Here is an 11305-nt window from a genome sequence, read left to right as displayed (position 1 = left end):
ATTACATATAAATATCAGCTAATATTTTTACAAACTGCTTTCTGAGATGATACTCTAATATATTAATTTTATTTTGAGCACTGTGCAATCAATAGCTTAGCATGTCTTCAAGAGTATTGATTTATAAAATCTGAGTTATTGGACCAAAGAAGGAGCTTTTTTTATTTTAAAGAGAATAAAAAATAAGAAAAAAAAAACAATAAAAATGATGCAGAATTTCAAACTAAGATAGCAATTGTTGTTACATTGCATATTGTTGTCTTCAAAGTAATTGTTCAGATTACCAGATATAGACATGCAAAATTGATCAAATAGTTAAGCATTAACATTCCTTTCAATAAACTAACAGAAATTAGTAAGTGCAATTATCTTCTGTATCTTGTGTATATATATGTATATATTTTTCCCTTCCAGAAAAATTGAAAACATCATACCACAGCGATATATGTGCACCCATGTTTATAGCGGCACAATTTGTCATAGCTAAATCTTAGAAACAACCCAAATGCGTATCAACTGAGGAACGGATACGAAAAGATGTGGTATTTTTATACCATGGAGTATTACTCAGCTATAAAGAAAGATAAACTCAAGGGTTTTATAGGTAAATAGATGCAACTAGAGACCATACTCATAAGTGAAATAAATCAGACTCACATGTGTAAAACATTGTATTGCCTCCCTGGTGTGAGAACCTGAAAGAATAAATAAGACCTGAAAGGTATAACAGATATTGTGAAAGGTAAAGAAACTGCTCAAAAAGAAGGAACTGGGATGGAGAAAAGAAGAGAACATTTTTGATAGGTAGACTAGTTGCTTCCCAAAGAGATCCCATGAACAACATGTGAATAGGTCTGATTCTCCACATTGTTGCTGGTAAATGTTTTTATAAGTATTTTCATTGCTGCTAACTGATAGGGTAACATGGTATCACATTATGTATTAGTATTTCTTAATAAAGACTGTGAAGAGTGTTTAACCCATTGATGTACCATTTTTGTTTACCTGGCAGGAACTCTGATCAGATCTTTTTTCCATCTATCTACTTGATTCTTTAGGTATTAATTTATAAAGCTTTTTACTTTTCAAATGTTAAGGAAATTCACTACAGCTAAGAAAATGGTAAAGATTTTCCCCCTTTGTAATTAACCTTAGTTTGTGGCATAGTTTTTTCCTTTTTTTGTGGTACTGGGAATTGAACTCAGAACCTTGTGTTTGCTGGGCAGGCGCTATGCCACTGAGCTATCTCCCTAGCCCCATATTTTTCTCCTAATGATCAAGTAGAACAATATAACTCTCATATGCAGTCAAATGTGTCCATTGTATCCTCTGTGGCTTCTAAATTTTTGTACCTACGTCAGACAGGCCTTCTCTAATTCAGCATTATGAAAACATTGGCCTGCTTTAATAAATTTACAACTTATTTCTATTTTAATATCTGAATCACCTGAAAAATGTCATGTTTGAGGAGTGAGAACCAATTTTAATTTTTCAAATTAGCCATTCACCTCCAAAATATTTATGAATATTTAGTATGTTTTACCATTGGCATGAGAGTCCAACTTTACCATACACGTTTCAGAATGAATTTGTCTTCATTCTTCACTTCCTATTTTATGCCATAGACAAAATTAATATTCATCAACTTGAAAAAAGTATTTTCTAATGAATGCTTGGATGTCCTATTCATCTCTGGCTCCATACAACTCATCTCAAAAGGCAATGGCTTATACAACAGTAGTTTATTACGTATCATGATCCTGTGGTTTGGGAATCTGGAAGGCATTTCTGCTGCTCTTTCCTGGGATCACTCGACTGCAGTTATCTACCAGATCAATAGGGAATGGCAGGTTCATGGAATCACATACATGGTGACAGGTGCTGACCATCCACTAGGATACCTTGCTTCCCTTCATGGATTTCCACTCCCTTGTAGATTACAGCAGGCTTCCTCATGCCTGGTGGTCTCAGAGTTCAAAGAAGAAAACGACTAACACACAAGCACTTGTCAGACTTCTGATCTCCCCCACATTTTCTCATTCCCCCTTGGACAAAGCAAGTCATATGGCCAGCTTACGGGTCATTCTTGAAAAGAGTTAGCATTCGATGACTGACGGGACAAAGAACTCACAGCCTTTTAATCCTACACACTGGCTATTAACACAGCTTCATTTCTGATGTTGTGTATTTGTGATTTCCCTTATTCTTAATTGAGATTAGTTGTAGTGTTTATATTTTTTAAGGATTTTTCTATCCAGAAAACTGTCTTGAGTAAATTAATTAGGTCTAAAATTTTTCTGTGTATAAAATATATTTTCAATAATTATGACATTAAGAGACATATTTCATTTATATTTCTTGGTATATATTATTCATATTTTATTTATAAAAAACAAAATATTATATACAATATGTATGATGTTCTCTGAGGTCTAAATTTTACTAATTTTATGTATTTTTATTATTTTCTAAATATCTTGCAGTTAAAATTCTGATTTTCAGTTGGAATGGTGTTAGTTAAAAGAGAAACTTTAGCATTTTTATGAAAGTTTTGCTTCCTCATAAGGAGATAGTGAAATTTATACCATATTGAAATTTTAACAATTATTGAACTACTAATTATGGCCTAATTTATCGGTCATTTTAATAAGTTAAAATATAATTGTAAAAAATGTTATTCTGAATTTTCAGGTTATAGAGTGAGTTATTAGAGTATGTGTGTGTTTGCAGTCAATGAGAAAGTGTTATAAATACTTGTCTATACATATACTTATCTGTATAGATAGATATAGTGTTTTCAGAACACAGTTGTTGACTGCTTGTAGGTATAAGGGTCAATGGTATATAAAATTTGCCCACAAAGATTATCTCATTAATTTCTACATTTAAATACAGTGCAGAATACAACCTCTTATTAAAATTTACGCAGTAATAATAATACTTTAAAACCATACTTAAAATCCCTCTCTTAACCCCAACAAAGTTAAAATTTCAGTATATTTACAAAATAATAAAGATAAAATAGAATGAATGAGATTAGACTACAGCAATTTTTAGATGATGGACCTATATACCTGTGTATGCTCAGGACAGTGAACACATATACATTATTTCTCTTACTAAATCTTTTATGTATTTTCTTTTAATGTATCCATTTTATTTGTATATCTACCCATTTTATTTCCTGCAGTTTTCGCCTGGCTAATTTTAATGTCACTCTTCACTAAACACTCTTAAATTACTCCTCACCAAAGACTTAATCTTTTATTCCCATAAATGACACCTTATAATTATTCCTTTTTAATAATACTGATATTGTGTTATCTGTTTTACTTTCATTTGTAGTTTCCTAGTTTGTTTTCTTCTTGTTAAGCTCTAAACCTGAATTTTCCTACCTTCTGAATACAGTATGCTCTAAGTCTGAAGTTATTATTTCTTCATCTCAGAGACATTTTCCTGTAGTATATATTAGAATAGTTTCTCTTCCATTTGTGGGGTTCTCTATCTCCCAAACGTTATTACTGATTTTCTTGTTCTCCCTCTGACCCATATAATTTATATGTTTTTCTGCTTTTTAAATCTTAAAAGTCTTTTTGCATTTTTATTCATGGAAGCTTTTCTTCCACATCAACCATTGTAATTTTAGCTATATAATTTATTTCACTGTTGCTAATTTGATGATTGGTTAGGCAATAATATTTCTAATGTCTACCCTCTTCATTTTGTCTCATTGTGTTGTTTTGTGTCTAGTATTTGAATACTCTTTTATTGACTTTGGTTTTTAATTACTTAATCCAAAGCATGAAGCACTTTGGGGAACTTTTTTGTTTCTAAGGTATATTTTTCTCTAAACTAGATTCTTCATCTAGCTTTTTCTTGATGTGTTTTTCTCTTTTGCTTTGGTACATTCACATTATTTATATATATTATATATTACATAATATCATAATATATAATAGTATATAATATGCTCATCAGCGGTCATAGAAAGTCTTGGTGAAAATTGACATATCATAGAAATAGTTGAAACTTAACTTTTTCTTCTCTTAAATATATGGTGGAAGATACTTTTATGTATCCACAGGACCCTGTGCTTACTTATATCTTAAAATATATACTTTATTGAAATTGCTTATTTCTGCAGTATTTTCCCACTGTATTATTTGTGTTTAAAGGACTTTTCCTAGGAAGAGTGTATGTCCAAATTTTCCCATCAAGATGTTTCTAATTGAAGAGCTTCTTGGAATTATGAAGTCCTTTCTAAGTACTCAATCTGCAATGCAATAACTCCAGAGGCTTATTGAAAATAAACAGCTTGGGTTCTTCCCCACATGTACTGAAACTAAATTAATGAGAATGAATATAAGGAATGTACATTGCAAAGTTTAGTCTTAAGTTATCCTTAAAGGTATCTCGCTCATCTTAGACTTTGTAGTGTCCAATAATAGAGATATCAGTAGTAGATAAGGACGTAATTAAGGTTACAGTTATAGTGTATCTCTTGGCCAAAGAAGGTGACATCAGAAGTTAAACTTCAGTTTTCTTTTTTCACTTCTTCCTAGGCTAGTGAAACATTGTAATGTTTTATGAAGTCCTCCCTTGAGTTCTCTTTGGTTTGTCTATGGTCTGGATCTTAAAATCATTTCAATGAGGCAGGGAAACCTCTCATCTGATGAAAACTTTGAACTAAAAATACTTGACTTGGAATGCCTTGTAGGTGACTGATAATTATTTGGCCCCAGAAGTAGTATTACCAACAATCAACTATTGATAAACTCCGACAAATTTAGATTTGGCAGACCTCTTCCCTTAGTTGGAAAAGACAGGAGTTGATTGCAGGAATCATAATGCTGTGGAAAACATTGGCATTGGTGTCTCTGAGATATGTTTGTGTCTTATCCCTGTCTATTATTCCTGGAAGCTCAATAGCTTTGATGAGCTATTGTAATGATACAATGAGATTATGCACATAGATAATTAAGCATGGAGTATGTTCTCACAAATGAAAAAATTACTTTAAGTATTACAAATAACTTGATAAAGTATGAACAAATACTTATGTTTTGGCTACTATGGTTTATTTCTTCTTTATTTTTTAAATTGTTTTTGTTTTTTTTCCCGGTACTGGGAATCGAACTCATGACCTTGTACTTGCCAGGCAGGCGCTGTGCTGCTGAGCTAAATCCCCAGCCCCTGGGCTACTATGGTTTAATAATGGTGTGTATAGGCACAGATATTTCAGTATAAAATAATAGATTACTTGTGAAAAAAATGATTAAAATGTGAAAATATTTTTTGCATAATAAACACTTGGAGACATGAGTAAAGGAATAGTATAGGTCCAGATTTTCCAATCAAGATGTTTCTAATCAAAGGGATTCTTGGAATTATGAAGTCCTTTCCAAGTACTCAGCAGGAAAGGAGGGTGTTGCTTAACTTGGCAGAAGACCTTGTTCTCTTCAGTGAGAGCAATCAGGACATCAATCAGACGTCTGATAGGATATGTCAAGATCTCAGAAGCACCAGACCCTAGAAGCCCTTTTATCTTGAACAAATAAATGACAATGAAGATCTCAATACACACACACACACACACACACACGCACACACAGCATAGCTAAGATAATTGTACTACTCATTTCTGTTGGTTTATCAAAAGGAACTGCTGATGCTTAATTTTTTCTTAATTTTTTGACCAATTCTGCATGCTTATATCTGGTGATCTGAACAACTACTTTGCAGATAACAATATGCAATATAACAACCATTGTTGATTTCTTATTATCTTGTTTTGAAGTTGCATATCATTTTTAATGTTTTTAAAATTTTTATTCTCTTTAAAATTAAAAAAAAATGATGAGAGAGACTTTAGAGACAATCTCCACATCAGTAGGAAGATGAAACTGTCCCGTCCTTTTTTGCTTCAGTTTGGCTGGGGATCTAGTTCTTGCTACTATCTCCATTAAACATGAGTCACATACCAAATTTGGGAAATCTTTGATAAATTGTGGAATAAAACTAGAATATCTAATAGATCTTTGCATTTGTGACCAACTCTGGTATCTGTCTGAGCTACTCCCCCAGGAATTTAGCCTAATCTTTATCAAAATTTCTTAAATTTATATTTATTTTTATCAGTGTTACTGCACCATGATGTTTTATTGTTTGGTTGAGTTTTGGGGGGTCTTTTGTTGTTGTTGTTCTTTATTTGTTCATTTGGTAGTACTAGGGGGTCAAACCCAGAGGCCTTGTACTCGCTGGGAAAGCACTCTCTCACTGAGCTATACCCCTAACCCACCATGAGATTCTAATGGTAAAGCAATTAGATAGTCATCTGTTAGATTAGGTAAACATTTCCCTTTATTCTCTGATGGAGAAAATCAGTATTTTCAGTTTTGGTTGAATTTGTACAGAGGCTAGATCCCAATAAATTTTTTTTCTTTCACCATGTAGATCCTCTTTTCCTCAAAGAATACCACGCAACAATCCAGTGGCCATTAACCATGTTTACCGTGTTCTGGGACATCATTCTGACTTTTTAATCTCCTGTTAGCCCCCATTTAGTACATCAGTCTTGTGGGAACATTTCCCCTACAGGGGACTTTCTCTCCCATAGCCCATGTTTCCCTGCAAAAATGACTGACAAACCAAGGAATGCAACAAAGAAGCATATTCTTTTATTTTTATTTAATTTTTTATTTTAAAGGTAAAAGAATGAAAACAGATTAACAAACAGACATAAGCAAAACAACACCCAAATAATAGAAGCAATACAGAATTGTTATTGTTGTCTTCAAATTGGTTACTCAGTTAAATGAATAGTGGCATGTAAGATTGATCAAACAATTAAACATTAACTGTTCTTTTCAATAAATCAATATAAATCAGTAGTACAACTCTCATAGCTATCCTGTGTATACATACTTTTCCTTCATCCCAGTTGTTCTTTCCTTTTGAACCATTTCTTTCCCTTTCACAATATCTATTGGACCTTTCAGATTTTATTTACTCTTTCAGGTTCTTATACTAGACTTCTACCTAGAACATAAAAAGAAATTTTAAAAATCAGCCCCCCAAATTTAAAGACCCAATAAAAAAATGGGCATCTGAGATGAATATGCACTTCTCTGATAAAGAAATACAAATGACAAATAAATATATGAAAAAAATGTTCAACAGCTTTAGTCATTCTAGAAATGCAAATTAAAACAACACTGAGATTCCATCTCACCCCAGAAAGAATGGCTATCATCACAAAATCAACCAATAACAAATGTTGGTGAGGCTATGGGGAGAAAGGAACCCTCCTGTTGGTGGGAGTGTAGACCGGTGCAACCACTGTGGAGATCAATCTGGAGAATCTTCAGTAAACTAGGATTAGAAGTCCCATTCATCCTAGCTATTTCCCTTTTGGGTATTTATCCAGAAGAACTAAAACCATCATACCATAGTGATATACATGCACACATGTTTATAGCTGCACAATTTGTAATAGCTAAATCATGGAAGCAACCCAAATACCCATCCACTGAGGAATGGATAAAAAAGATGTGGTATTTTTACATAATGGAGTACTATACTTAGCTATAAAGAAAGATAAATGAGAGGTTTTCATAGGTAAATTGATGCAACTAGAGCCCATACTCATAATTGAGATAAATCACACCTGCATGTGTAAACAAGGTATTGTCTCACTAGTGTAAATGCCTGAAAGAGTGAATAAAAGTATTTTCTTTTAATAGAGCAGCATGTTTCTCTTTCAAATACACAGATCATCCCAAGTTTTGGGATTCATCAACATAATTAAGACACACATTGTTTCTTAATAACTGGGCCAGAAAATATGCAGTAAGAAGTGGAGTTTCTTCGCTGTACTAAATTTATACCTCTCCAATTAATCTGAAATCACTATTAATTTAGATGAACAATTTTAAATTCACAGTGTCCCTAGTCAAGAGTATTTATTTATTGCATATTTAAACCTTATTCATAACTTTATAATAATCACATCATTTATGGAGGATAAGCACCATATTAAAGTCTCTATATGTATAATCACCTTGTGTCTTATCTTTTGCCATCCTAGCATTATGCAGAGTGTATTTATTGAATGAATTGAGTAAATACATGGGTTAAGATGCATAAACTTGATTTCAGAATGTTAATATTTCTCATTTGATCCTAGCCAAAATGCTAGGAAACAATTGTTAATATTTCTCAAAGTACACCTAACAATGGGTTAGTTTTTCTAAAATTAACATTGATTTTTATTAGACATTCCTTGAACAGTAAGCACTGTTCTCTAATATTTTTTATAAATTTGTAAGAATAAAGTTACTAATTATGTACTACTGTCACGACACTTTTTGTGAGAATTAGAAAATTAAAGCACAGCTTAGCATTTGGATTAAGCAATTTTCCCACAGTGATAACTTATAAGTATATTCCAACTGAGATTATCAGCTCATGTGGTCCCGCACAGGAGAATCTGGATTAACTCGAGTAAACAATCTTGCTCCCTGAGGCAACACGGATGGCGTTTACAAAAAGAACATAGGCCAGTGATGCCAGCAACTACTATCCCAAGACCCAGTGAGAAAGAAAGGAAAAACCCTAGCCCAGACCTCTGCCCCCAGGCAAGTTTGTCCGTGTTACCCGAAGAAAAGAAGGTGTGTTGAGATAGTCAGCAAATCCCTTAGATGATGGAATCCACACCCACCTGACCTGAAAACAAGTGAGCAGTACTTACAAAACCTAGTGTGTACACGTTTGCCTTTTCACAGGGTTGGAATCAAGAGTCTTGGGAGGGGGAACAAGCCCATTTCAAGGGGATTAACTGGGCATAGTTTTGATTTTCTTTAAAAAAGACAAGGCGTTTAGTGATTAGACTGGCCAGGCACACACACACCTACCAGTTTATGAAACATTCTGCTATGTCATCCACACTCTGATATTTGAAACGCAGCATTTGAGAATAAATCTAAACTGTCTTAATTTGAATAAACTGGATTCATATTCAAAGTCTGCAGACATCAATAATTTATTTTATTTTATTTTTTTTTTGGTTTTGGTTTTTCTCCGGTACCGGGAACCGAACTCACAACCTTGCGCTTGCCAGGCAGGCGCTTTGCTGCTGAGCTAAATCCCCAGCCCCGACATCAATAATTTAGAATAAAGCTGGGAAAGAAAACTCCACTCTGAAGAGGTCACCACAAGAGGAAACCATGATTCATAAATTTTTCCCTTAGGTCACTTTGCGGTGTATTATATTTGTGTGGTGAACTAGTCAAAATAGAAATCCTTAGAGAGACATGGAAATGAACAACTTCTCATCTATGATTCTAAGCTGATTATTTGTAAACCAACACTGCTTGATTCGTAACTTTTAACTTAATTATTTGATTTTTTTGTTTTTTAAAATTTTTATTAGTACATATTTGCATACATGTGGTTCAGTCATCTTGGGGAGAGGTACATGCACGTACTACAGCTTATTTTTTTAAAAATGTCCTTCCCCTTCTCTTGCTCATCCTATAATTCCTCTATCCCCATTTTTACTTTTGTTGGTATTGTTAACCTTAGTTCATGTTATGGCATATAGTGTTTACATTCGTTGAGGTTATTAGGTTTCTATGCACAGCATATCTTCATTCTACTTATTTCCTCTTCCCTTCCTCTTCACTTTTGCCCGTGTTTCCTAGGATTACTTCCCTATTGCAAGAGATCCATCCCCTTCCTCATTTATGCATCCTTTATTACTCTTTGTTTGTATTTTGCATCAGTCATAGTAGAGACATCATATAGTATTTGAGCTTGTGTGTCTGCTCTATTTCACTCAACACTATATTTTCCAGGTGTACCTGTATTCCTACAAATGTCTCCAATTTGTCATTCTTTATAGCCAAGTGGTATTCCATTACATATAGCTACCATATTTTCTTTATCCAGTTATCTATTCATGGGTACACAGGCTGCTTCCTGAATTTAGCTATTATGGATTGTGATGATGTAAACTTTGATATGCATTCATCACTGTAGTAGGATGACTTAAACTCTTTGGGGAGGATACCTACATGGGAGATAGTTGGGTCATATGGAATTTCTAATTTCAGTTCTTTGAGAAAGCTCTGTACTGATTTCCATAATGATTGTACAAGTTTACTTTCTAACCAACAATTAAAGAAAGTTCCCTTTTCACCACAGCCACATCAGCATTTGTTATTGTTTGATTTCTCAGTGATTGCCATTTGTGATGGGTGATTGGGCCAATTTGAGTAACAGAAGCTCAACTAAATTGGCTCAGTAATTCCATACCCTAAGGTGTAGAAGACCCACACTAGGGCAGCTTGTCACCTCGATGGTGTAAGGAGAGAAGTGCCAGTCTTCACCTTCACCTTGGACACTGTCTTCCATCTTCCAGTGCAGATCCTCAGCCTTCCAAGGCAGATCCATTGGCTTCCTGATGTGTACATGAATGGGACACCACAGGCCTTTGACTGGATCCTTTCATCTCCAATGAGCACACAGACCCTCTGCACACTTCTACATCTGACTCTGGGTGGCCATTGTAAGCCCAGCTTGTGAATTCTTATATGTCTTGTAGTAGATCTGTTTCTTTAGTAAACACTGACTGATGCACCATTCTTTCTAGAGCAAGGTGGAATCTTAACGTTGTTTTAATTTGCATTTCTCTAATGCCAGAGATATTGAACATTTTTTTCGTATATTTGTTGACCATTTGTATTCCTTCCTTTTTGAAGTGTCTGTTCATTTCTCTTTCCCATTTATTGATTGGGTCTTTAATTTTAGGTGGTTTAATTTTTTTTGAGTTCTTTATATAATCTAGATATTATTTCTCTATCTGAGGAGTAATTGTCAAAAAAAAAATCCCGTTTTGTAGGTTATCTCTTCACTCTACTGATTAATTCTTTTGTTGTATGGATGTTTTCTGGCCTGATATAATCCCAAATGTTGATTCTTACTGTTATTTCTTGTGCGACTGAAGTTCAGTTTAGAAAATCCTTTCTTACACCTATATCTTCAAGTGTTTCACCTATTTTGCTTCCAGTAGGTTTAATGTTCCTGTTTCAATGTTTAGATCTTTGATCTATTTTTATTTTTAGTATATGGCAAGAGATAAGTGCTCAGTTTCAATTTTCTACAAACAGATGACCAGTTTTCCCAGCACTAGTGGTTGAATAAGCTATTTTTCCTCCAACAAATATCTTTGGCCCCTTTGTCAAAGGTCAAGTAGTTGAATGTGTCTGGGGGTATTTCTGTGTCCTCTATTCTGTTCCAATAATCT

This window comes from Chinchilla lanigera, unplaced genomic scaffold, assembly GCF_000276665.1.
Source record: "Chinchilla lanigera isolate Chin_1 unplaced genomic scaffold, ChiLan1.0 scaffold00057, whole genome shotgun sequence".
NCBI lineage: Eukaryota > Metazoa > Chordata > Mammalia > Rodentia > Chinchillidae > Chinchilla > Chinchilla lanigera.
The sequence above is the reverse complement of the archived record's forward strand: the minus strand, read 5'-3'. Positions refer to the sequence as shown.